Below are 27,850 nucleotides of genomic sequence, written 5' to 3'. Positions count from 1 at the left end.
ATATGTTTTATTGATTTTTTACAGAGAGGAAGGGAGAGGGATAGAGAGTTAGAAACATCGATGAGAGAGAAACATCGATCAGCTGCCTCCTGCACACTCCCTACTGGGGATGTGCCCACAACCAAGGTACATGCCCTTGACCAGAATCGAACCTGGGACCCTTGAGTCTGCAGGCTGACGCTCTATCCACTGAGCCAAACCAGTTAGGGCATTGCATCTAAGTTTTTAAAAAGAACATTTGAAGCACAAAGGAAAGAAAAAGGAAGGAAGGGAGGGAGGGAGGAAAGAAGAAAGAAAGTAAGGAAGGATGGTAAGAAGGAAGGAAAGAAAGAAGAAAGGAAGAATTTTACATACTAAAATAATTATTTTCCAGTGCTAGTTTGTCCAATAAACCATGATAAAATGCCTGGATATTTGCTGCAAGCTCTAAGTTCCAGCCCAGAGTGAATGAAAACCTAAGTAAATATCTGGTGTATGGTTTACCTCCCTCCCTCCCACCAGCACCTTCGTCACCTCTTCCCTGCATCACCACAGTCGCCTCTGGGTAATCTTTCTCTCTCAGTCTTCCTCCATCCACTCAATCTGAAAAGAGAGTCCACTGCCTTTAAAATCAAGGAAAGCATTCTTAGTATACCTCAGAAAGCTCTGTTTTTCAAGCCACCTGTCTTTTCTCTCTGCCATGTCAGAAGGCTAAAATTTCCCTCAAGCAAACCAGCAAACCCTTCTTTAAGGATCTTCTCCCGTGGGCTCTTCCCAACTTTGTTTAAGCTGGTGACACTCCCTGCTTATCCTTATTGTCCCTTCTGTCATAGCAACCGCCGAAAGGCTAGAATGTATGTGCTTATGGTGGGCTCCTCTAGACAGCCGTCACCTTGAGGATCTCTGCCCCGAATAAGTGTGTGTCTCTAGCACCTGGTACAGGTTATGGCACACAGAAGGTGGCGAGTGCATGGCTTCTTCATTTCCCTTATTCTCCCTCATCCCCATTGCAAAGTGGTGCTGGAGCCTGGGCTGCTGATTCAGTGTGCTGTTGCTGGGCTTTGGAGCGGGGCACCCTTGAAAATCACATCCCATCATTATTTTATGTGTAGCCAAAGGCCATTTGTATTATCTTTCAGAATCTTGGCTTCTTTATCTATTAAATTGAGATAATAATTCATATGAAAACAATCTCATATTAGAGCTTCTTTTATCCAATAAAATCCCCTAGAACTATAAATTGATTAGCTCGTGTCCAGTAGTTTGCAACAGTGTCTTCCACTGCTGAAATTAATCATCCTTCCAGCTGCTCTTTTGCATAATACCAGGGAGGGATGCATGTTCCGTATCAAATGCTGAGGATTAAGGCTGGGTAACGTGTTTGTACCTCGCTAGTGGAGGGACACTCAGGTTTGTTCATTCTTTGCTTCATTCCCAGACTTAAATGATGATTTTCAGACTCTCCAGCTTGATAATTCCACACTTGGCTCAACTTCAATATTTGTCAATATTTGAACCAAGTCAAACAGAGTTCCTTAGCTTGACATTCAAGGCCCTCTAAACTGGTCCCATTCTATTTTTTTTACTATTATTATTTATTTGGCAAAGCTTCCCATGTAATTTCAAAAATATTAAATAGGCCCAATTAGTTTAAAAACCATTCTGTTTTATGAGTCTTAATTTTCACAATCCCTGCATGCACTGTAAACTCCCCAGACTAGGTTATTCACTGTCACTGGTCTCAGATATCACATGCAATCTTTTTTCCATACCTTTGGGCTGTGACTGCAGCACTTTGGGATGGAGTTATGAGGATGGACTCTGGAGAATGCGGGAAGGTGCAAATCCTTGCTCCACCACTTACTCAAAGTGAGAACTTGGGCAAGTACTTAGCTTTTCTGTTCCAAAATATGCCCAACTTTAAAATGTGGGTGGTAGGGCATTCCTCAGGGGATTGTTCAGAAGAGTGCGTGTGTGTGTGATGTGTGTCTATATGTGTTTGATGCCACACTACATGTATTACATTAATTAGACACATTGCTTGGATATTACTTAAGACTAGTTCTTGCATGGAATGCAAAGTTCTGGTTAGCATGGCCTATGGAAGTGTAAGGTGATACCATTGTTAAATCCCCAAGTTTTGTTAACTCATGATTATTCATAAGTTTGTGTTAGATGCTGAGTGTTTTTATTAAACATTCTAATTCCCCATGCAACAGAAGAAGGGAACTGGTACTCACTGGATGCAGATTATGGGCCAGGTACATGTACTCACGTCAGTCCTTGTCACATCACATGTTGTTTCTGGGCTTTTAGAAATGAGGAAACTGAGACCTAGCACCTAGCAAGCTCCCCACAGCGGGGCTTGGAGTTGAGCCCAGGTCTGCAAATCTGTTCACACAGCCACTCCCTGCTGCTTAACAGGAGCGCATTCCCCCCTCCTGAACTGCTCTTGTGCATTATTTCTAACTCCATTTCAGTACTTAAGACTTTAAAATTTATAATTGTGTGTTCCTATCTTCAGAACAAACACACTTACATATATTTATCTGATAACCTCCACACTTCTCTAGCATCATGTAGTCAACAAGTGCTAAAACCTGACTTTTATAGCCCTCACCCTGCTCTCCCCTTTCCCATCTGTGTCCATGCCTTGTTTTATCAGCAGATATGTTTGCTTCCTCTGTAAGATTCCATATTTCTTAAATAAGTTTAATTTTTGGAAGATTCTTTTACCTCAGTATTTACCATAGGGTAATGTATTTTAATACATATTTTGTTGACTTAATAAAAAGTATTTTAAATAAAGGACTGCCATGACATGAGACCTTGAGCTTTTATGGAATATCGAGCTTAGTCTGAGTTTGTCGTGTGGAGTGTGGGGAAATGTGTGATTCCCCTGGAGGCAGTGCAGTCCAAAGGAGGGTGAGATCCAACCACACACCACACGGGTGTGATCTTGTCTCCATCACGATGGGACCTGGTGAGTCACTTGTCCTCTCTGTGCCCTGTCTCCTCTGTGAAATGGCGTCCATCAGGCTGTCACAAGGACGGAAGGCGAGGTGTGTGTAAAATACTCCATGAGCCCTGCATGCAGCGCTTGCAAATTGCAGGTTCACTATTCAGCCGTTCCTGCTTTGTTCATAGGTCACCTGCCAGGATAGGGTCAGGATGGGCTCAAGTTATCCCTAGGAGTCTCCGCCCTCTCCACCAGGGACAGGTCTGCTGGCCCAGTGATGCATCCTTCCTGTCTCCCCTCTTTCCATGCTCTTCATCTCTATTTATGAATGGTGAGAGAAAGCACGTGATGGCTGCAGCAACTGAGTATTAAAAAGGTTTCAAATATTGCTGAAATGTCCCAGGAGGGTTATCTGATTTAATCTGAACATTTAAACCATGGTGGCTAGAAGCATGGAAAGACTATACTCTAAAACTAACTCCATTTTTTATTCATATATATAAAGAGAAATTGCATATTTGTTTTGTGAAAAATAAAACATGGTGATTCAGTGGTCTCCATGGTCTTGCCAATGTAGAGCCATGTGCCTGCTGGGGTGGGCAGAACCCAGACAATGGCGGGTGCAGCTGCCCTGCAGGCCAAGCCCAGAGCAGGCCTGTGCCTGGGCTATGGGAGGGTGCACCTGCTCCCTTTCACAGGCCCTGGAGGCAGCTGGGGCCATTGTCTGCATCCAGTTTTGAAGCACAGGAGGTCTTCTCAAAGGTCCTGTGAAACAGTGTGGGGGCCTCTGCTGCAGAATGGTGTAGGGTGAAGGAGAGAGATGCCCAGCGGGGCCCTCCAGGAGGGGCTGAACTGCATCTGGGCCCAGGATCTTCAGGATGCTATTTTTACTTATATGTCCAAGCCTTACTCTTATCTTCAAACCCTACAATTAGGTTTTACCTAGTCTTTAGAGAATTATTAGTGGAAACTGTCTTCCCCTGAGGAACCTGGAGAAACAGATCCTAATCCTATATAATAAAAGCCTAATATGCAAATTGTCAACTTGACCAGGAGTTCAACCAGGGGGTGCAGCCAGGGGCGGCAGCAGGAGGCTGGGAGAAGGGAGGTGCCCTGGCCAGCAGCTGGCAGCTGTTAAGGACCCTACCAGTGTACAAATTTTGTGCACTGGGCCTCTCGTACAATAATAAAGGCCATGACTCTTGGTTGAGCTGAAGAATAACAGCCAAAGTGACTGGAAGGGCACTTGCATTCCTTCATGTCTCAGAAATACCTTCAGGCCAGGGCAGGCATGGAAAGGAAGGCTGGACAAATGCCATTTGGGAGTTAAAGGAGCTGTGACATCTGAAAACAGAGAGCTCAGGGGTGTGACATGACACAGGCTCTACAGCTTCTACTAAATAATACAACAGTAAAAAGGCATGAGGGCAAATGTAACACAACTACACTCACTTGAGGTCTCCATTCTCATGCCTAAGTTAATTGATTAGAAAAAAATAACAAAAATAAAATAAACTAATATTTGGAAACAGGTTTCCAACCAAACTAAAATGAAGAACAATTATTAGGAGTGTCTCAGGGTCAGTCTAGATTAGTCTCAATTATCTGTACATGCCTGTGTATGTTTAAGGAAGAGGTCTAAAGAGCATTCGACCAAAAGTGCTTCCTCATAATTTCTCATTAACCTGAAAGCCAACTGACAAAACAAACTGACCAAAGCCGGTTTTTAGTGCTTCCTTCCTTCCTTCCTCCGTCCCTCCGTCCCTCCCTCCCTCCCTCCCTCCCTCCCTCCCTCCCTCCCTCCCTTCCTGCCTTTCTTTTTTTTCTCCTTCCCTCCCTCCCTCTCTTCTTTCCTTCCTTCTTTTTTTTTCTTTTGTCAAAGAACAACAACATACAAATAAAAGTCAGTGTTATTCAAATGTTATATATAGGACACAAACCTGGAAAACTTAGAGCAAGAGCTGGGCCCACAAGCTCTACTTCTCTAGGATGCAATCAGCCTCAGTCTCCAGTGTGGTTGTGAAAATGCCTCAGAGCTCTGTCTTCTTTAAAAAGATTTTGAATTGTGAAAGTATTGAGCCATTTAGAAATTTCATCTACTTAACTCATTCATAGAGACTTGTAAAGACAACTGGTTTAAAGGATTAGCATTTTTTCAAGTGTTTTTCTTTTCAAGGCAATCAAAGTCATTTATTCCCATCATTGGGGGTAATGGTTGAGAATATACCATTTTATCATGTTTAGATTATTATACCTTTTCCTTGTCAGCTTTTATAGTTCTCCATTTCTGCTAACAATTCTTCACACTACGCAATATAGTAAGTGCTAATTGGCCTTTTAAAAATTTCCCCTGATAGCCGAAACCAGTTTGGCTCAGTGGATAGAGCGTCGGCCTGCGGACTGGAAGGTCCCAGGTTCGATTCCGGTCAAGGGCATGTACCTGGGTTGCGGGCACATCTCCAGTGGGATATATGCAGGAGGCGGCTGATCAATGTTTCTCTCTCATCGATGTTTCTGACTCTCTATCTCTCTCCCTTCCTCTCTGTAAAAAAATCAATAAAAATATATATTTAAAAAAAATTTCCCCTGATAAATACCTTTACCCATCACTCTAAAGTTCCTGGGCTCAAGGCAGCCTGGAGAGAAGTCACTTTGCTCTGTTCTTCACCCACATTCCCGTCCCTCTCAGGATTCTCACTGGGATCCATGTTTCACCACTTGCCCTTGCCTTTTCCACCTGTCATTCCTGGTGCCTGGTCTCCTTGCTGTTTGTGGTGAAAAGAAAATATGTTCTGGATTAAGGAGACTCACTAGCCCTGTTTGGATTTTCTACACAAAGGCTAAAACGGGAGATTCAAGATATTACAAAGAAAGGCACTGGGGTGGATTGCAAATAGCCATTTTTCCAGTGTAAGGACAATTACTGGGCAGGGAGTAAAGGAGCTGCTCTCCTCGTTCCCTTTCTCAAGCAAAAGTGACTTATATGCTAATATTTTAAATACATGGGAAGAGACAGACTCTTTTTAGGAGAATAAGTTCTTCTGCTAAAGCAAAAACTATTTATAGTGGAAGAATGACTTCATTCTGTAAATAACCACGTCCTTAGTTACCTACTGGGTGAGCCTGAGTTACGCCTGCTGCATTGGTATTGAAAGCTGGTAGTAACTGCCTCTGAGGCTATTAGCAAAGACTTTCCCAAGCTTCTTTACTTTCCTTCCCTGCTATTCCTACTTCAATGCTATAAGATCTGAATCTTACTTTGATTCAAATACAAGACACAGCCTCACATCCACACACCTCAGGAGAAAACTGTTTTCAGGTCTCCATTGTTCCATTTACATACAGGAAATGAGTTGAAGTAGTGCCTTCCTTGCATTTCACTGGAGCTCTGGAGCCTTATTCATAGAAGAATTCTAATCCATCCTTACTTTCTTAAGCTTAAAAGAAAAAAACAATTCCAGTATCTGGACCCCTTGTGGAGCTCACACCAAAGTATAGATCTTAAAAATAGGAGAAAGTGGATATTAACATGAAATGGCTTGCTCATTTATGCACATACAAAGTGCCACCCTCCAATGCCAAACTTTATAATAATATTGATTGCACATTCAACTTTGAATTGCACATACAAACACACACACATACAATACACACACAACCCATGTGCATATTCTAATGTTACAGCATCCTGGCATTTTATTTATTTTATTATTTAATATTTAGAGAAAGCAAAGGAGAGAGAGAGAGAGAGAGAGAGAGAGAGAGAGAGAGAGAGAAGAGAGAGAGAGAGAGAATGACTTCAACGTGAGAGAGAAACATGGATGGGTTGTCTCCTGCAAGCACAGTGACCAGGAATTGAGCCCACCATCTTGTGTTGTAGGGGAAGATGCTCGCTCCAAACAACTGAGCCACCAAGGCCAGGGCCAGCACCCTGGCACTTTAGCACTTTGGTTTAGACAGATTTTGAGGGATATGAACGTCATTCATCCCAGTACAGAGAACCATGGCCCCATCAGCTCCAAAGTGACCCCTTCTCTTCAACACTTCCCTTAACCTGGGATTCCTAAATGTATTTATTGATTCATAAATAGCCATTACAAGGGTTTTCCTCATTCTGAGCCAGCATTTATTTTCCCTTACTTTTTATTATTGTTCCCACCTCTGCATTTAGAGATAATATTTAAAAACACTTTGTGCAGCCACTGTGGAAAACAGTATGGAGTTTCCTCAAAAAGTAAAAAGAAAAAAAAATGGAACTCCCATTTGACCCAGTAATCCCATGTCTAGGACCATATCTCAAGAAAATAGAAACACCAATGAGAAAGGACATATGCACCCCTATGTTCATAGAAGCACAACTTATAATAGCTAAGATTTGGAATCAGCCTAAGTGCCCATCAGCAGATGAGTGGATTAGGAAACTGTGGTACCTCTACACTTCTACCCTGCTATAAAAAAGAAGAAACTTTTACCATTTGCGACAGCATAGATGGACCTGGAGAACATTATGCTAAGCAAAATAAGCCAGCCAGAGAAAGATAAATATCACATGATATCATTCATTTGTGGGATATAATGATAAACATAAACTGATGAATAAAAATAGAGCCAGTGCCAGAGAAACACCGTACAGACCTTCAAACCTCAAAGGGAAGGAAGGGGAGGGGAGGGGCGGGGGTTAAGAGATCAACCAAAGGACTTATATGCATGCATGTTAGCATAACCAATGGACACAGACACTGGGGTGGTGGGGACTTGTTCTGGGGGGTGGGAGTGGCTGGGGAAGTATGGATGGGGGGGAAAGGAAACATATGTAATACTTTAAACAATAAAAACCCTTTGTATTCCCCATTATAGATTTTTTATCAAAGTGGTCAATTTTATTAAATGAATGGCAGCTGTCACTCAACCTGTTTCACCTGAGTTCATGATAGGTACCATGTTCCCATTTCTATATTGGTCTGGATGGTTATTTTGAAATTAAGGGCAGTATTTCCCCCCTATTCCTCTTAAAATCATTTTTCAACCCAATTCTTTCACTTAATTGCGGGGCCCATATTTTATTATCTACTATATTCTTCTGTCTTTCCAATTTTGTATCTTAGGAGAATCTTACAGGCTTGATATTTATCCCAACCTGATTACACAACAGAGCAGCAGGCCAAATTCTGAAATGCTCTGTGGTTCCTTCTTTTTTTAAAAAAAATATATTTTATTGATTTTTTACAGAGAGGAAAGGAGAGGGATAGAGAGTTAGAAACATCGATCATCTGCCTCCTGCACGACCCCCACTGGGAATGTGCCTGCAACCAAGGTACATGCCCTTGACCGGAATCAAACCCAGGACACTTCAGTCTGCAGGCCGATGCTCTATCCACTGAGCCAAACCGGTCAGGGCTGTGGTTCCTTCTTGAGGACACTCTTCAGGATGATGCTCTAACCCAGTGGTTCTCAACCTTCTGGCCCTTTAAATACAGTTCCTCATGTTGTAACCCAACCATAAACTTATTTTCGTTGCTACTTCATAACTGTAATGTTGCTACTGTTATGAATCATAATGTAAATATCTGATATGCAGGATGGTCTTAGGAGACCCCTGTGAAAAGGTCATTCGACCGCCAAAGGGGTCGCGACCCACAGGTTGAGAACTGCTGCAGCATTTGCAGTACTTTGTGATCAACAGTATTACTTCATCAATATTATGTAGTGTATTTCTTTATTTCATATATGTGGACATATAAGAACATGTTAATCTGGATTGACCTGTTTTTTTCCTAAACTTCTTATTTTGAAATAATTTTAGACTTACATAGAATTGCAAAAATAACTCAGAGAGTACCTGTTTATATGACTCAGCTTGATTCCTCTGCTGTGAACAACTCGGCATAATCACAGCACAGCACAATCACCAAAGCCAGGGGTTATATTAGGGCAGCCCTATTCACGTTTCTGCAGTTTCCCTTGCATTTTATCATTTCCTGCGCTGCTGCCTGTCCCAGCATCCCACATGGTACTTAGTGGTCCTGTCTCTTTAGTTTCTTCTAACCTGTGACAGTAGCTCTGTTTTGTCTTGGGTTTCATTACTCTCAGACTTGCAGGGTACTTACTGGTCAGTTATTTTGTTGAATTTCTGTCAATTTTGGCCTCATTGATGGATTTTAATTATGGTAATAGGTTTTGTATTTGGGGCAAGAATGCCACAGAGGTGACATTGTACCTGTCCTTGACAGTGCATCAGATTGGGGGATGGTGATGTTGATATGCTCTATTAGTGGTGATGGGAACTTAGTGGTTATGGTGGAGTATGTATAGTTCTTTATTATAAAATCACTATTTTCCTTTTGTAATTAATTACTATCTTTGGAGAGATATTTTGAGACTATACAGATATCTTGCCTCTCAAACTTTTACCCACTAATTTTAGCATCCATGGATGATTCTTATTTGCTTATTATTGTGACACTCTCTGTGATATTGTATTTTTCTTACTCATTCTACTTTTGCTAATTAAAATTTTATTTAAGAAAAAAGCTGTCCCGTTTCTCACTTCTTATTTACTGATTCAATTATTGATTTATATGAGTATGTCAGTTTAATCTATGGGTTATTATCTGAAAAGGCCATGCTTTTGTGCTGTTTTTTTTCCCCCCTCAAATTGTTCCAGCTTTGGGAGCTCTTTTAGGTTGCCTCCTGTGTTCCCATAACTGGCCCCATCCATTCTCTAATACTTCCTTTCTTATTCCCCAGGCCATCTTATATCCTCACAGACCCAGCTTTGGCATTATTCCCTTTTCCAAGTGTCCTTCGGTAAGTCTATTGGAAGGTGGTGTCTAGAAACAAAGCTCTTGCACCCAGGTGTGCTCATTCCTATCGGAGTAAGCCTGACTTACTCTTGATGACTTCTTACCAGTTTCCACTGATCAACATTGCACTTGCCAGGCACTCACATATTATTTCTTAACTAAATCATTCTATTTTTCCAAAGATAAATATTTCATTCACTAGCACATATTTTGTGGACTCTATTATCTTTACTTTTCTAAACATTGGGGCTATTGGGACCATTCCCAGCAATCCAGCGCATCTGCTCTTCATGCCTCCTGAAAGGAATAGGGCTGAGTCCTTCTGCAAGTGCACTCAGTACCAGGCACATAGCAAGCCTAGAGAGCAGGACCCAGGGACATGGACACATGCAGAACAGCAGAATCTCTACTATGGTCCCTTCACTACCTGGAGTTCAAGGCCCTACTGACTGTGTTGGTTCAGTTCCTTCTAATCTGAAGAAAAGTATCCTATATAATAAAGAGGGAATATGCAAATTGACCATCACTCTGCCACAAAGATGGCTGCACCCACAGTGGAGGCAGGGTTTCCATAACACAAGATGGCTGCACCCACAGCGGAGGCCAAGTTCCCATAATGAACCTTAACGAGCAATCAGCAGGGACCTGAGGCTACACTTCCCCCTGCCCCCATGGGGCTTGACAGGGGACCTCAGGCCATGCCCCCACCCCTGCACTGGGCCAGAGGACCTGTGGCTGCACCCTCTGCCCCGGTGCCAGGCAGGGGGACCTCAGGCCATGCCCTCTGCCCCGGTGCTGGACCAGTGGACCTGAGGCCACATCCCCTGCCCCAGTGCTGGGCCGGGGGACCTGAGGCTGTGCCCCTGACTGGCGGGGCTTGATGGGGGACCTCAAGGTGTTCCCCCCTGATCCAGTGCTGGGCCAGGGGACCTCAGGCTGCTCCCCTCACCCCAGGCCAAGGGACCTCAGACCATGCCCCCCAGCCCAGCGGGGCTTGACGGGGGACCTGAGGCTGCTCCCACCTCCCAGTGCCAGGCCGGGGGAACTGAGGCTGCACCCCCTACCCAATGGAGCTTGATGTAGGACCTCAATTTGTTCCCCCCAACCAGCGGGGTTTGACAGGGGACCTCAGGTCATGCCCCCACCCAGCGGGGCTGGACAGGGGATCTCAGGCCGCATCCCCCACCTGGCGAGGCTTGACAGGGGACCTCAAGGAATGACCCTGCCCAAGCCCAGGCTGGGGGACCTCAGGCTGCGCCCCCCTGCCCCAGCGCCGAGTCAGGGGACCTGAGGCTGCACCCCCTGTCCAGCAGGGCTTGACAAGGGTGGGACCAGCCAGGTCTGGATCTAGCCCAGCCGTGGGCAAACTACGGCCCGTTTGAATTGAATAAAACTAAAAAAAAAAAAAAAAGACCGTACCCTTTTATGTAATGATGTTTACTTTGAATTTATATTAGTTCACACAAACACTCCATCCATGCTTTTGTTCCGGCCCTCCGGTCCAGTTTAAGAACCCATTGTGGCCCTTGAGTCAAAAAGTTTGCCCACCCCTTATCTAGCCCAATTGGGGGGGGAGGGGCAGTGACTAGGTCTGGGTCTCATGCGATTTTGAGGCACATGTGGGTGGGTGGGGACTTGACTCTGGGTCCCATGGCATGCCCCAGACTCTGACAGGGAGATTTTCATATACATTTTACTAATTTTCTTTCATCTCTGACAATTCTATTATAGAGAAAGGGAAAATAGCAATATCAAAATATTTCCTCTAATTAATCCCCTTTTAATGTGCACAAATTTCGTGCACCAGGGCCACTAGTATATATTTATAAAAAAAAAAAAAACTACACAACTCTCACTGTCTGTTGGTTGCTATCAGAATATATTTGCGTTCCTTACATGTCATTATTTTTCTTAATATAGTTATTTCTAAATACGTGTGATTTTAATGTTTACTTAAAGTTTAAGAACTTATCTTTACTTAAAAATACCACATCCATTTAATATAAAGTCACTGTACAATAAAAAATTTCACAATGTCACAATTAGAGATATACATTGTACCTCCCATGCACACATACAAACATGTATACAAATACACACAAAAGTTAGATTACGGAACACACATATTAATATATCCCCCTATTCTTACCTAACACAACACAATGAGAGTAATTTCACTGTTGGAGTCTCAGCCTAAAAAGGAACATATGTGCTAATTTCATAATTATAATTTTAGTAGTAGAAAAAATAGATTAGCTGATAATTTTATGTGTCCATTAGAATTAATTAAATTGCTATCATTAGGTCTTTAGAGTCCTTTCAATATTGTACCATTGTAACACTGTAATAAAAATTTTTGTACATAAATCTTTTCCCACATTTATAATTACCCTTTTAAGAGATATCCTTAGAAATAAACCACATTGCTTCTAACATAACTGAAAATGTATTTAATACAGTTATTTTTTTTCTTTTTTGAAAGCCTCAATTATTCTGGGCTTTATAATTCTACCATGCTTTTGTACTTATGCTTAATAATGTGTCTTTACATAATTTGTGGACATTTAGCTGAAATCTAAATTTATCAGTGAACTCCTCATGTAGCCATTTCAAATCTTTTGGTCATTGCTAATCTTTTTTTTTTTTAATCACAATTTTAGGTTGGACTTTCTCCCAATTTTCTTGACATACTTATTTTATGATTCTTCTTTCTGAGAATAATTGTGTTTACCATTGAATGAGGGTTTATTGTCCTTTACAAGCATGGGATTCAATGTATTCATGTGTCTCCTATGGTTTCTAATTTATAAAGCAGCATATCTTTGTGGTTAAGAAGTAATGGATCTCTTGTTATGCCTTCTAAGAGTTAGTGTTGCCTGTGAGGCAGATCAAATCTATGAAACGTTCCTCTTTAGGCTGGGCTCGAAGTTAATGTCAAGAGCAGGGATGCTCCTCCCACACAGGGATACCTTCCACTTGTGACCCTTCTGTTACCTGCCTCTGGACTGCCATATCCTTGCGCCTAATTTGAGTAAGAGTATAATTTCTGTTGCCTTTGTTTTTTGCACATTTCTCAAATGTGCTTAAGCCAGAGGTTTAAGAAACTCTTGACAGTAGCATATTGTGCTCACATGCATAGTTGACCCCATCTACCTTATTTTTAAAAAGTATATAGTTCTTTTGGACATACTAGTAGTTACTCTTCCATTCTGTGTTGATTGATATCATATTATTAATTATTTGTGGATATGTCAGGCAGCACAATTTTATCGGCAATAACACAAGCCCTGATTCAAATTGGTTTAAATAAAATAGAATTTAATATTTCATCCATTAGCAAGTGCAGAAGTTGGGAAAGTTTAGGGTTGACTGACTGAGTACTTCTGTGATATGGTCAGGAACTCGAATTCTGTACGACTGTCCTCACCCATAGGTACAACTTCCTCATGGGATTGATTTACTGCATTGTGAGACATTACCAGGCAACTTATATCCTAGGTCTCTTAAGTAGGAAAATAATTATATCTCCCCAACAATAAAATACAAGTCTCCCTTTGCAGTGTAATTTGAAAACTGAAGATGCATGCCCCCATCCCCAAGGGCTGCAGTCTCTGAACTTTTAAATTCATCCCTGAAACTGAGGCTGCTGTAGACTCACCTCATCTATTTCTTCATTATTCATAGCTGGAGTATTTATATACAATAAGTTAAGATCATATAAATTATCCCCTACATCCTTCCATATTTTCCCCTACGTTTGATGTTACTTCATTTTATTCTTACCAATCACTGGGATGTTTCTGAATAGTTATTTGAGTTCCACGAGTCCCACAAGTTTATGAAACCCAAGTACTATATCTGTGAGAGGGGATTCATAATGTATATTTCCAAATTCTAAGAGAAGTCCTGTTATTAAAATAAAAGTCCCATTTGACATATTTAAACTAGCATTTCCCAAACTTGCTCTATCATGGAACTTCCATGTTGCATATTGGCTCTTTGAATTGAAGGCAATAATGCTTGCAAGAGGACACTTTTGGAAAAGCCTCTTCATTGGATATAACAATTATTTCCACTTGATGTTTCAACTCCTGTTACATACTTTGATAGATAGAAAATTTCTGATAAGATTTCAGATGTCAGAGTAGATAAATTTTCCCATATCATATGGGATTTTTTTCCATATAAATTCCCAGCCAAAGGCCAGTGATATGGACATCTTCTAAACCATGATTAGAAAAATCAAATCACGTTGTCAAATATCAAGTCCAGAATCAGCAGTTTGTATTCAACTGTATTTCCCCAACCCCTCTCCTTTGAGTTGGAATGGTAAGTAGGAAATGGAAATGTCCCAAATCTCTGAGTTCAGTCTTCTTTCAAGCACTTCTATGTCTCAAGACTTGCTGTCCAGATTTCTTCTGTCAGTGGTCAGTCCTTTGGGTCAGCCCTGTGATCCGGGAGAGTCTGGCAGTCCTTGGTAGAGAGATCCTGGAAGCAAGCTTCCCGCGCACAGACTGCCTCTCTCCGGGCTCCACATGACTCGCCACGGCTCATTTACTTTACTTCAGCCATTGCAACCTTCTCTCTTGTTAGTGCTCACCTGCCCCAGCTTTCCACAGACCAGAATGTCTACTGCAGGGCCTATATGTGGCCTCTACAAAGCATGCCATTCACACATCTGGCTTTAGTGTTACACTGTATTTCCTTGTGGGGTTGGAGTATTTTCCCGCTAGAGAATTGTGTGAACCCATTTTTCCTCAATTATTTATATACATTTTCATTATTATTATTATTATTATTATTATTTATTTTGGCCTTTCCAGGATTGTTAAATACTATACACCAAGTTGCTTTAATTATTGTGAGTACTGATTATTTAAACATCTTCTCAGGGTCATTGCATGTTCTCTATTTTTACCCAACAACCTTGCACGGTAAGTATTGTTATGGCCACTTTGTATTAGAGAAAACTGAAGCTGAGCTGACCCATGCCTATGACCACACCGCAGGTAACTAGTGAAACTGAACCGAGAAGACTCTGGCTTGTATGTGTGCTCTTTCTACTAAGCGGAGGGAACTGCCTGTTTCATTTTGATGTGCAGATAGTATAATCATGATGGGTGTAACTAGGACCTCCTTACATTTGTCCATTGAGGTTTTAAAACATATATGTGATAGATGTATACATTCCACTTGTTGAACAATTGCTATGTGCTAAAATCAACAGCCAGATCTTTTTAAAATATTTTTTTATTGATTTTTCACAGAGAGGAAGGGAGAGGGATAGAGAGTTAGAAACATCGATGAGAGAGGAACATCGATCAGCTGCCTCCTGCACACTTCCCACTGGGGTTGTGCCCACAACCAAGGTACATGCCCTTGGCCAGAATTGAACCTGGGACCTTTCAGTCCACAGGCCGATGCTCTATCCACTGAGCCAAACCAGTAAGGGCTACAGCAAGATCTTTAAAAGCTTATCTTTAATAGCCCTGCCTCCTATTTAGAATTACCTGAAGCACTTAAAAATATCAATGCTTATGGTATATATATATATATATATATATATATATATATATATAATATTTTAATATATTTTGTTGATTTTTTACAGAGAGGAAGGGAGAGGGATAGAGTTAGAAACATTGATGAGAGAGAAACATCAATCATCTGCCTCCTGCACACCCCTTACTGGGGATGTGCCTGCAACCAAGGTACATGCCCTTGACTGGAATTGAACCTGGGACCCTTCAGTCCGAAGTCCACAGGCGATGCTCTATCCACTGAGCTAAACTGGTCAGGGCTGAATATATATTTTTAAAAGTTCCTCAGTTATATCCAATCTAGAGGAAGAGTTAAGAACCATGAGATTGCCCTGACTGGTTTGGCTCGGTGGATGGAGTGTTGGCCTGCGGACTCAGGGGTCCCAGGTTCGATTCCGGTCAAGGGCATGTGCCTTGGTTGCGGTCACATCCCCAGTTGGGGGGTGTGCGGGAGGCAGCTGATCGATGTTTCTCTCTCATTGATGTTTCTGGCTCTCTGTCCCTCTCCCTTCCTCTCTGTAAAGAAATCAATAAAATATATTTAAAAAAAAAAGAACCATGAGATTAAATGGTTTAATAACAGCCATTTTATTGTCTATTTGCCACTAGATCTAGAGTCCCCTGATTCCAACCCAAGATATCTGGCTTTTAGGCTTAGGAATCTCCAAGATTGTTTTCTGTGAAAATACACAAAGTCCTTAAAAGACACTGTGATTATGTGTCATCCCCGACTCTCCTGAAATAGTAGGGTGGTGGGTAGAGTTCTGTGGCTTTCTGGAATCACCTCTCCCTGCATTCCGCAGTGCTCTGGGAAAGCCCTGAGAGCTGGTGAGACCACAGCATCTCACTCGGGGAGGCACCTCGGAGCTTCCCACAGCTCATTTCTCCTCCCTCTCTTTTCCCTCCTCTACCTAAATCAGCTTTTCTTCAAAGGACCAGCTTTCAAGAGATTCAGAAAATTTTATTTCTTTTAAACAGACAATCATTTACATGACTAAAAATTAAATGGGCCTTGAGTAAATATTTCCCTCCCAACCGTGCAGCGTCTCTCCCTAGACCAGGCCCGCTTCCTCTGTACCTTTCCGGAGATGTCCTTCCGAAACAGCAACGTAGACCTGTAGGCGGATCGCGGTCCTTTTTCACAGAAGTGGTAGCACCTATAACCACTGTTTACATCCTGCTTTTTCCACTGAATAGCATACGTTGGATATCTTTCTGTGTCAGTATATAGATGTAAGGTGCTTCCTCATTCTTTTCTATGTCTGAGTGCATTCAATTATATCTCAATATTCTACTGATAAGAGTTGTTTCTAATCTTTTATTTTTTTATTACAGACAAGTTTCTAAACAAATTTGTTTCATTAGTTTGCCCAGGTGAGGTATATTTCTAAGATAAATTTCTAGAAATTAAATTGCTGAGTCAAAGCATGCGCATTTGTTAACTTTGATGATTTAAAAAGATTTCTTTGGAGGTTGTACCAGTTCCCTCTGCATATGTAAGAACTTGGCTTTCCTCAGGTTCTCATAGGCACAGCGTGCGGTAAACATTTTCATCTGGATGTCACTCGGACAGGTGAAAATGCCATTTCAGCACAAGGTTTTGTTTGCTGATTTCTTACTGTGATCAAGTTTTAGAAGCTAAGTTTTAAAGCTATAGTTTCCTGTATTTCTTTTATATTAATTCACAGCATTGCAGTAATCAAACTTGCTATTTATTATTGTGGTAGTTTGTTTCAATATAAACTTAAAAGACTAATACATGGGTTATCCAGGGAATCCAGCCAGTGTTTACAATAGTTTTATATGAAAAAAATAATCAGCTATTCTTCCATGTAACAGAACGATAGCACGCTTGAAAAGCATGCAGTGTAGAGCCTGTGCCTACTGAGCCTGCCCCAGGCACGTGACATACCTGAGGGAAAGAACAGGTCCTCTCACATTCCCAGTGCCCCACAGGCGTGCTCCCAGAAATTGTCTGCTCGTCCCCTTTCAGGAATTGATTTCTTTCCCTAATTGTTCTTTGACTGAAGGTCATTAAAAGGCTATAATGAAAGAGTGAGCATTTTAGAAGGTTTTGTGAATTTTATAATTTTCCATTGCAGCAGGGAGAAGAGAGGGAGGAGAAATGAGCTTGTGGGAAGCTCCGAGGTGCCTCCCTGGGTGAGTTTCTGTGTTTCTGATGGAGTACAGCTAACACCCAAGGCCCTTAGCAATCAATGTTTGCCAACATACAGCTCTCAGATGTGAAAGGAAGGCCACGGGTGTGTGCAGTGTGCATAGCTTCACTCCTGGGGGGCAGCTGGAATCAGAAGCCAGGCCTCTAGTCCTCCGCATAAAGATGTCTCTTGTTCCTCTTTGCTTTCACGAGTTAAAGTTCATGTTCCTCTGTCTCTGAAGCTAGACTATGGCACTGAAACTAACAGTTATCCTGAAGGGCCATTCTGAACTTCCAACTACTTTTTCCTTTCCTCTGAATGGGCATCAGGCCTGTACCTTAACATGCCATTAACTTGGTTATGATGCTCACCTGTGTGGGAACCATGCAGCCCCAGTCCCAGGCCTCCCCTCACAACTGATGCTCTCGTTGGCTCAGCTGATGGGGATATTGGCTGCTGACAGTCTTCAGCCAAGTCTCTCTCTGGACATTCTCCTTGTAGAAGAGAACTTTCCTGCCCAAGCTTATGTCTTCCCCCAGGACCTGTGACCTAAGACTGCTTCCTCCGTGAGGGAATCTGGACAAGACTTAGCCTCTCCTCACAGTTTGGACAACTCCAAGGAGCTCTCCTGCTCTGGAGGTCCGCATGAGACTGGCTGAGGCTTTGGTTACGATTGTGTCATAGCCCCAGTCACTCCCTCTGCTTTGCTGTGCTACCTTCTCTTCCCCTCAGCTGTTGCTGACTTCCAGAGCGCTTCCCAATAGTCCTCCTGCCTCCAATCTTTGTGCCAGAGTCTGCCACACAGACCGTGTACAGCGCCCAGGGCTCCTATCTAACTGGGAGCACTGGTTCCCGCTACCAGGTATGTGCACTCACTTGCTGATGACAATCATTGGCCCATTCGTCATCAAGCATTTAAAAGCCTATCACGTGCCATGCACTCACTAGGTCCTGAGAACACAGGGGTTAACGAAAGCCAAAACAGGAAGTAAAATATCCCATGCCTCAAGATGGTTATGTTCTGTCTGGCAAAGAAGAAACCTAATGAGCCCCCAATCATTGCTTTTAAATAGTCACTGTGCCTCCTTTCCTGTAATCCCAAAAATATTCTCTGCATAGTTCTCTGCTGTGTATATGCACCAGGTACAGCAATGATCACACTGCATATCACTGATCCCCTCTGCCAGCACTGTGATAGGTTCAGAATAAATCACTGTGAGAATCAAACACCAGAGGCACTCTATTCCCTTATTATTGATTGATATAGTGAAAGATGTATGCAGCCTCTTGGCGATGCAAGAGACATCTTGAGAATACAATGTCTGCTTTTTAATATAGTGATATCAAGAGGAATCTCTCTTCTCCGCAGGCACAGAGCTTCCTACATCATATTTTGTTTTATCCTAGTTGCTCCTCAGTTTTGCTCTGGGCCGCCTGTTGGTTATGGTGGGAGATAATAAATTTTAAGAAGTTTCATGTCATGTTTGCCATTGTCTAGAATTAAGGATTTAAAAAGCCTGAGCAGACTGGTGAAGGCTCCAGTCCTGGCTCAGCCACTGACCAGCTATGTGATCTGAGTCTAATTCACTAGTCCTCTTTGAGCCTCACTTTCTGCATTTAGAAAGTGGGGCAATGTGACCTACTTTGCAAGTTTATAAACACAGAGGATTAGAAAGTGTCCTAATGTGCTCAGAAAATAAATAACTTTATTTTATTTATTGTAATTTATCTTTATTGTAAAAAGTATTAGAGATGTACCCTTTGATTTTTTCCCCCTATGGACCACCTCCACCAAGCACCAGCCCCTCACAGGCCTTCACCACACTATTGTCTGTGTCCATGGGTTATTCACATATGCATATAAGTTCCCCTGTTAATTTCTCCACCCCACTCCCTGACCCCCTTTTCCTCTGAAATTTGTCAGTCTGTTACACGCTTTTATGTCTCTGAATCTAATTTGTTCATCATTTTTTTTTGTTCATTAAGTTCCACATATGAGTGAGATCATGTGATACTTATCTTTCTCTGTCTTATTTCCCTTAGCATAATACTCTCCAGGTCCATCCATGCTGTTGCAAATGGTAAGAGTTCTTTCTTTTCTACAGCCTCTTAGTTTTCCATTGTGTAAATGTATCACAGATTTGTTTACCCACTCATCTACTGATGGGCACTTGGGCTGTTTCCAAATCTTAGCTACTGCAAATTGTGCTGCTATGAACATAGGGGTACATATATTCTTTCTGATTGGTGTTTGTTGTTTCTTAGGATATATTCCTAGAAGTGGGATCATTGTGTCAAATGGGAGTTCCATTTTTAATTATTTGAGGAAACTCCATATTGTTTTCCACAGGGGCTTCACCAGTCTGCATTCCTACCAGTAGGGCACTAGGGTTCCCTTGTTTCCACATCCTCCCCAGCACTTGTCATTTGCTGATGGTAGCCATTCTGACATGTGTGAGGTGGTACCTCATTGTCAACTAATTTGCATCTCTCAGATGATTAGGGACTTTGAGCATTTTTTCGCGTCTCTTGGCCTTCTGTATGTCCACTTTGGAGCAGTGTTGATTTAGATCCTTTACCCATTTTTCCCCCATTGGATTGTTTGTATTACTTTTGTTAAGTTGTATGAGTTCTTTATATATTTTGGAAATTCACCCCTTATCAGATGTATCATTAGCAAATGTGCTCTCCCATGCAGTGGGCTCTCTTTTCATTTTGTTGATGGTTTCTTTTGCTGTGTAGAAAATTTTTATTTTAATGTAGTCTCATTTGTTATTTTCTCCTTAATTTCCCTTGACTTGGGGGGGTGTATTGGTAAACATTTTGCTACAAGAGATGTCTCAGATTTTTCTACCTCTGGTCTCTTCTAAGATTTTTATAGTTTCATGATTGACATTTAAGTCTTTTATCTATTTTGAGTCTCGTTTCATTTTTTTGCATGTACCTGTACAATTTTCCATTTATTGAAGAGACTGGCATACTCCATTGTATGCTCTTGCCTGCTTTCTCAACTATTAAAGGGACAAATACAATAAGAAGATATGACTCTGATAAACATATATGCACCAAATACAGGAGCATCCAAATATAAAAACAAACAAAATTTTGGAGGATTTTAAGGGATAGATTGACAGAAATAAAATAATAGTATGAGACTTTAACACCCCATTAACATCACTGGATATTCTAGACAAAAATTCAACAAGGAAACAGTGATCCTAAAGGATACACTAGATCAGATGGAATTGACATTTATAGAACATTTCACCCCAAAACTAAAGAATATACATTCTTCTCAAGTGCACATGGGACATTTTCAAAGATAGACCACACTTTAGGACACAAACTAACTCTCTACAAGTTCAGGAATATTGAAATCATATTAAGCATCTTCTCGATCACAATGACATGAAGTTAGAAATCAACTAAAATAAAAACACTCAAACACATGGAGGCTAAATTGCAGATTATTAAACAATGAATGAGTTATCAAACAGATGAAGGAAGAAATAAAAAACATCCTGGAAAAAAATGAAAATGAACCACAATCACCCAAAGTTTGAGACACAGGTAAAGCAGTCCTGAGAGGGAACTTCACAGCATTACAGGCTTACCCATACAAAACAAAAAAGCACTTCAAATAAACTATATAACACTACAACTTAAAGAATTAGAAAGAGAACAAGAAGAACCCAGAGTAAGTAGAAAGAAGGACATAATAAATATCAGAGTGGAAATAAATGACATAGAGACTAAAAACAAACAACAACAAAACAAAAAACAAAACAATGCAAAAGATCAATAAAATTAAGAGCTGGTTCTCTGAAAAGATACACAAGATTGATGAACATTTAGCCAGACTCATCAAGAAACAAAGAGAGAGGACCCAAATAAACAAAATTAGAAATGAAAGAGGGGACGTAACAACTGACTCCACAAAGGATCCTGAAAAAACACTATGAACAACTAAATGCCAACAAGCTGGACAAGCTAGATGAAATGGACATATTCCTAGAAAAAATGCAATCTTCCAAAACTCAATCAGGAAGAATTAGAAAACATGAATAGACCAATTGAAGCAATGATAATAATAATAATAATTTAATAATAATAATAATAATAATAATAATAATAATAAAATTCCAGCAAACAAAAACCTTAGGGGAGTTTTACCAAAAAATTCCAAGAAGAACTAACACTTATGCTCCTCAAACTATTCTAAAAAATCCAAGAGGAACAAACACTTCCAAGCTCTTTTTACAAGGTTATCATTATCCTAATACTAAACCAAATAAAGATACTACAAAGAAAGAGAAGTACAGGCCAATATCTCTGATGAACATAGATGCTAAAACCCTCAACAAAATATTAGCAAATCAAATTCAACAATATAATAAAAAGATCATACACCATGACCAAGTGGGATTTATTCCAGGGATGCAAGGCTGGTACTATATTAACAAATGAATAAATGTGATATATCACACAAATAAATTGAAAGACAAAAATCCCATCAATTGATGCACAAAAAGCATTTGACAAAGTCCAATACCTATTCTCATCCTATATAATAAAAGGCTAATATGCAAATTGTCCCCTCGGGAGTTCAACCGAACGGGAGTTCAACCACTCACTATGATGTGCGCTGACCACCAGGGGCGGAGAGGAATAAAGGAAGGCCCCAGCCGGCAGCCAGATGCTGTGAGAGAAAGGCCCCGGCCGACAGCTGGCAGCCTGGAAAAGGAAGGCCCCATTGGCTCTGATCACCGGCCAGGCTTATGGACCCTACCTGTGCATAATTTTCATGCACTGGGCCTCTGGTGTGTGTGTGTGTGTTTGTATATATATATATATATATATATATATATATATATATATATATATAATTATTGATAGTATTACAGATTTCTCCCATTTACCTTCCTTTACCCCCCTCCTCCCAGCCCCTACCCATCCACCCAGGTCTTCACCACCCTATTGGGCTAACCATATAAGTTCTTTGGTTTATCTCTTCTCATCCCCCTGAGATAGGTCTGTTTGTTCCATGCCTCCATGTTTCATGTCTTATTTTGTTAGTTAATTCATTTTGTTCATTAGATTCCACAAATAAGTGAGATCATACTCTATTTCTCAGATTGGCTTATTTCACTTACCATAATATTTTCCAGGTCCATCCATACTGTCCCAAGGGCCAACACCATTTTGATAAAAACTTTCCACAAAGTGGGAATAGAGGGATCATACCTCAACATAATGGAGGCCATATATGACCAACCTACAACCAACATTATACTCGATGGGCAAAAACTGAAACTATTTCCTCTATGAGCAGGAAAAAGACAGGGATGTTTGCTTTCACCACTCTTATTCAACATAGTTCTGGAAGTCCTAGTCACAGTGATCAGACAAGAAGAAATATAAGGCATCCAACTTGGAAAGGAGGAAGTAAAAATGTCATTATTTGTAGATGAAATTATTTTATACATAGAAACCCTAAAGAATCCCCCCAAAGCTACTGGATTTAATAAATGAATTTGGCAACATAAAAGGACACACAATTAACATCAAGAAATCTATGGCATTTTTATACAGCAGTAATGAACTCTCAGAAAGAGAATCTAAAAAAAAAAATAACCTCACTTACCATTGGAACAAAAAATTCAGATACTTAGGGATAAGCTTAACCAAGGAGATAAAAGACCTGAACTCAGAAAACTACAGGATGTTGAAAAAAGAGATAGAGGAAGATATAAACAAATGAAACAAGACACTGTGTTCATGGACTGGTGGAATCAACTTTGTTAAAATGCCTATACTACCCAAAGCAGTCTATAGATTCAGTGCAATCCCCATTAAAATACCAATAGCATATTTCACAGATCTAGAACAAACACTCCAAAAATTGATATGGAACCAAAAAAGACCCCCAATAGCCTCAGCAATCTTGAGAAAGAACAAAGTTGGAGGAATCACAATACCAGATATTAAGTTATAGTACAAAACCACTGTACTCAAAACAGCCTGTTACTGGCACAAGAATAGGCATATAGATCAAGGGAATAGAACAGAGAACCCAGAAATTGACCCTAGCATTTCTGTTCAATTCATATTTTAAAATAAATAGCTTTAAATCAATTACCCTAACTAAAACATTTAATCAATAACAATAAATGCACTCCCCTCTATTGTTATAATTGGAGTACATCCTTGTGGTCCTAGAGGAAAACCTGGCTGGTGAGTGTGCTGTTGTGGCCTGTCTTTAGAATAACACCTTGTTGGGGGGGGGGGGTAAGATTGGGCAAAACTCCGGCTGCTCCTTCTTTTTAGAGAAAGTTCATCTGGTAGCAGAGCTTCAGTCCATGGTCAGTTTCCTTTTCCCAACAACACAGACTCTGGTATAGAGGACACTCATGTGCATCACTTTCCCTGTGGATGGACTGAGGCCATTGGCCTAGGAATTTTAAGTATAACAGAATTTAATGTGATTGCATTTGTCATATTTTTAAGTTTTTCATATTTGACTAAAGAAAATACTTTTTTAAAGAATAAGAGAATGATGAGAAGTAAGAGGAATAGAAGGACTATCAATGGACACATATACTAATAATCCTCACAGCCATTTGGTAAAGAAGTTTATTATGATTCTCATATGATAAATGAATAAGGTGAGCCTCACAATGTAGAAAGAACTGTCATAAGGAAACTGTATTAAGAAGTAATAGAGTTGGACCTCAAAGTCAGGTTTTAGGACTGAATGCCTAGCCCAGGGGTCCTCAAACTTTTTAAACAGGGGGCCAGTTCACTGTCCCTCAGACCGTTGGAGGGCCGGACTATAGTTTAAAAAAAAAACTATGAACAAATTCCTATGCACACTGCACATATCTTATTTTGAAGTAAAAAAACAAAACGGGAACAAATACAATATTTGTATTTGCATTTGGCCCGCGGGCCGTAGTTTGAGGACCCCTGGCCTATCCTTTCTTCTGCTTCCCTTCGGTATTACTATTGTAAGGAACCACTCGGGACTATCCCTTCTGGTGCTTCCTATATTCTGCAGCACAATGATGTGTGAGAAATGTGGAATATACTCAGCTAAATTTTGCTAAATGAGTTGTCTTATTGCGGCAAAGAAATACATTTCTAAACTAACATATTCATGCAAGTTATGCATTTCTGAGCAGTAGCAAAGTAGGCAGGGGATTTCCCAAATTAGTTTTTCCACAAATTCCTCATTAATAACTCTCCTGTTTTATTAATAATTTATTAGGATTTACAATATATTTTTGAAAAAAAATCCATTCAAGAATCACTAATTAGAGTGATATCAACTGTGTGGCCAATGATTGCTGGTGATTAATTAATAGCTCTTCTAGCATTTGTTTAGTTCAGAAAACATGGTATGCCTAACATGCAGTATGCCCTGGGAGTCGGAAGGAGGATAATGAGAAATGACTTAGGAAGAAAGCAGCTGTGTCTTACAACTCTTAGAATTAAAGTTCTGCTATATAATCTTTTTAATTTTATTTCTTTTCTCATGTACTTCATTTATTTTTTTCTGATATTCTTCCTAGTGCAGTCACTGTCTGAATCTAGAAGACTTAAAGAATTCTAACAAACAAAAACAAAATAGAAACAGACTTATAGATACAGAAAACAGACTTACAGGTATTAGAGGGGATGGTTTTGGGGGACTGGATGGAAAAAGTAAAGGGATTAAACAAAAAACAAACCCATAAACACAGAAAACAGTATGGTGATTACCAGAGAGAAAGAGGGTAGGGAAAGAGAAGAGGGTAAAGTGGGATAAATGGTGAAGAAAGGAGAACTGACTCTGGGTGGTGAACATAATACAGTATATAGATAATATATCACAGATTTATACACCTGAAACCTATATAATTCTATTAACTAACGTCACCCAAAATGAATATATTTTTTAAAAGAAAAGGATTCTAACTCTGGAAATTAATCACCATTATGGCATGCCTTTCCTCCCTGAGAAATAATCACTAAGTATAGTATTTCATTCATTTGCTTATTCACTGAAGGTTCCTTGAACACCTACTCTGTGCCAGATAGTCTTCATAGCACTCAGAGTATCGATGCACTAATTGAAAACCACATTGATGCCCTCATGGATTCTATGAGAAGGACAGACAGTAAGTAAATGGTGTAGCATGAAAGAAAGACATGGGTGCTATGGACAAGAAAAGGTTAGCTGAGTCAGAACAGCTGGGGTGCAGAGGTGAAAGCTGTGTGGCAGTTTGTAGCATTTAAGTGGTTCATCATACACTTGTTTATTGAAAGGTGACATCTGAACGAAGAGTTAAAGGAGTAGAGAGTGAACCATACAGATATGGGAGGAGAGAGCCAGAAATAGGGCACAGCTAGATCTTGGTGTTTCAAGAAGAGTAAGGCAGTGCAAGTGGGCAAGAAAAGAACAGTAAGAGGTCAGAGTTCAGGGAGTGAGTGTGTCATATGACTGTGGGGATCTTGTCTAAGGATCTTGTCTTTTCTGAGCTCAATAGGGACCCACCATGTCAGGTTGAGTAGAGGAGAGGAATACACTGATTTTAACTTTAAAAGAATGCCTCTGCCTTTGTGTTGAGGATAGATTCCAACAAGATAAGGGGGAGAAGTAGGAATAGTGTTTGGGCAGGATGATAGTAGTTTAGAGCAAGAGGCAGTAATGCAGGAGTGAAAAGTATTTATGAGGTGTGAGAGGAAGAAATGTTGCAGGGGCTATTGGAATGATTGAGGCCTATCCACTAAGATTTCAAAGGCTGGGGGCTTGGCAAGTTTGGGGACAAAGTCATTTTATTTTGGGCATGTTGAGTTGATGCAAGGGAGCTATTTGGACGGCGGGTGAATCTATGCATCTACAGTTCAGGATAGGGAAGTACTTGGAGATACACAATTAGAAACATGAGAATAAAAAAGATCAAGTTAGAGAAAAGAGAGTAGTCCCACAGACAATTCTGACAAGGCTGCACCACTTATACAAGAGGAAAGCCCAAAGAATGAGGTGTCTAGGAAGCCACTGAAGGAGGCAGTGTTTGAAAGTGGAATTACAGGTGCACATGCCCTGATTAATAGACAGCAATAGGCAAATAATACGAGTTATTAGGAACAGCCATAGTGCCTCTATATTACTTACCAAACCATAATGAGCAAAACTTACTTATTAGATGTTTCTGTCTTCTCCACCATACTATAAGGCACATTCTTTGATTGTTTTCTGACGTATCTTGAGCTCCTAGACATGACTGGCATACAGTAGGTATACTCACAAGTATTTTTAAAGAGTATTTGAATATGTACAGAAAAATCAAATATAGTCAATTATTGATAGTGCAGTATGTGTTTACTTGACATAGAATCTATCGCTAGACAGCTAATAGAGCTAGACTGAGAAGGTACAGAATGCATTTGCAATGAGGCAAAATCAAAGGCTGGACCTAGAAAGCTGAAAGTTATTAAAATTGACAGCAAGGTAAAGGCTGAGTTATCCAGCCAGAGTGCTATTTTGTTTATTCCCTTAAGCCCAGTGGATAACAGTTTCCTTTCTCTAAACTAATGCAATCATCCATGGTAGAGAAGCTGAAAGATATGCTCCAAGTTAGAGTAAACAATGGTTAAAAAACAATGGCTAAGAATGGCAGCCTGGGTTTTGGGATGAGTGAGTTATATAAAAATAAGCCAAACAGCCAAATTTATGATAAGACATCAAACAATGTGATAAGATTCTGAAAACCAACAGTACTGCGTAGACACATATAATGACTCTCAGTAGCACTTAACTATTTCTTGTCCATGATATTTAAGGTTGTGATTCTATTGATCAATAATTCTAAAGGCATATTTCTCAAGAGAAATGATAAAATCATTAAATACATTATCTTTAGTTTTTACATCTTCTAAAGAATTAGTTGATTTTATCATATTTTATAATTATTTTACTAAAGATAATGTTTTACTAAAGATAATGGTCAAATAATGAGATGATCATGATTCTTTCATTTGATCATAACATACTTATCAATACTGCCAAGATCTATAAGCGTTGTCAATCACCCACTCTAAACACCCACAGAATCATGAAGTTAGCCACTTTCAGTTCATTTGCAGATGTGTTATTCTGAATTACACTTGGGCTTGTTGATATTGGTTATGACAAATGCTAACAACAACTCACAAAACAATCCCTCCAATCATGGAAACAAACTCCTTCCTCTTCAACATCTGCAGCTTTTCATCACATCCAGTGAATGTGAAATAAAGACATCAAAGATTCACTTCTGTGTTTAGATTTAAGTTGGAAAAATAAAAATGGCTATAATCCTCAAAAATGTATGTAGGCATGTTGCCTTCCATAACATTGGGCTCACTCTTGAAAGTGGAAGCCAGAGCATG

General features: G+C 40.4%; 1 protein-coding gene across 1 annotated transcript in view; it reads right to left on the bottom strand.

Moving 5' to 3' along the window:
- The window catches only part of CNTNAP5 (contactin associated protein like 5), a 661,914-nt gene that overhangs the window by 509,186 nt on the left and 124,878 nt on the right, over positions 1-27,850 (bottom strand). The gene's annotated exons all lie outside the window — the stretch shown is intronic.

The sequence above is a fragment of the Myotis lucifugus genome, unplaced genomic scaffold (genome assembly GCF_000147115.1).
Source record: "Myotis lucifugus unplaced genomic scaffold, Myoluc2.0 scaffold_427, whole genome shotgun sequence".
Taxonomy (NCBI): Eukaryota; Metazoa; Chordata; class Mammalia; order Chiroptera; family Vespertilionidae; genus Myotis; species Myotis lucifugus.
This window is presented reverse-complemented; position numbering and strand designations above follow the sequence as displayed.